Source organism: Montipora foliosa, chromosome 9, assembly GCF_036669935.1.
Source record: "Montipora foliosa isolate CH-2021 chromosome 9, ASM3666993v2, whole genome shotgun sequence".
NCBI classification, from domain to species: domain Eukaryota; kingdom Metazoa; phylum Cnidaria; class Anthozoa; order Scleractinia; family Acroporidae; genus Montipora; species Montipora foliosa.
The window spans coordinates 16,673,292-16,674,505 of NC_090877.1; positions in this window are offsets into that span (position 1 = coordinate 16,673,292).

Consider the following 1,214-nt stretch of genomic DNA (forward strand, 5'->3'; position numbering starts at 1 on the left):
TTTTTCGTAAAGATCTATGAGACCGTTCCACTTTTCCCTGAGACTGGGGATGGTACGGGGACCCTCTGATTATCTTCACTCCTAGCGATTTGCATAGCAGATCCACGGCTTGTTTGAATTCTCCTCCGTTATCTGATTGGATCACTCGTGGAGGGCCGACCTCTGTGTACAGCTTATTAAGCTCTCTTGCTACTAGCTTGCTTGAATTCCCTGTCAAAGGACGCAGCCACAAATATCGACTAAAAACATCTTGAACTGTTAGGATGTACTTGTACGTTTTTCCGTTCTTCGATACAGCTGATTTTTTCATATCAATCAGGTCAATTTGATGTCTTACCTACAAACAACGTAGAAATGAAATCTTTAATCGTATAACATGCTTTGCAGCGATGTCACTCTACATGCAATCAAAGTGCTCAGACTCACTCATTCTCATCAAGGAAGAGCCCAGGTGCTATTTTTGATTTTGTTAATTTTGGAAATTTGTTTGTGTATTCGTCTTAGGGTTACTATATTATACACGATCACATCAGCTACGCTGCAATACTAATCCTGTCCATGTAAAAGACATTATTATGATTATTATCATAGTAATAGACGAGCTGAGATGCCCCTGTCATATAAACCATTTCTCACATTTCTTTCCAAAGTTCTTCACTTGAATAACCCCTTAGAATGCTTAAATGAGTCGATTGACCCCAAAGAGAATGGTTTTAATTTAAGGAAAAGTTTTGGTCATAAATGGGGGTATGGTTTTTGCACTCTAGCCTTGATATGGGTATCGTTTTAAGAAGAAGCCACTTTTTTCATCTTTCTCGAAAAGAAAATCAACAAAGCACTTCACAAATTATGTTTACGGTAATGTAACATTGGTCTGGAACTTATTATATAACGCTGGTCAGAAACAGGGTTTTGATTTAAGAGTCAAGTGATAAATAGGGTTTCAAATTTTTGGTCAGGTTATAAATACCATAGGTAATATCGCAGATTTTGGTCATAAATAATGTAAGGTTTTGGGAAGCGTGCCGTACATCCCCACCCAAATTTTCTTGGAACCCCCCCCCCCCCCCCACCGGCACAATGGTTGATTAGGGAAGATTGGTTTGGTCTAATTAATAACATAATTTATCAATTCTTACTTGGACTGTTTTTGCTCTTATGGGCCGCTGTATCGCTTTATTTTGAAACCGTGCGTTCATCTTCTGGCTGAGTCG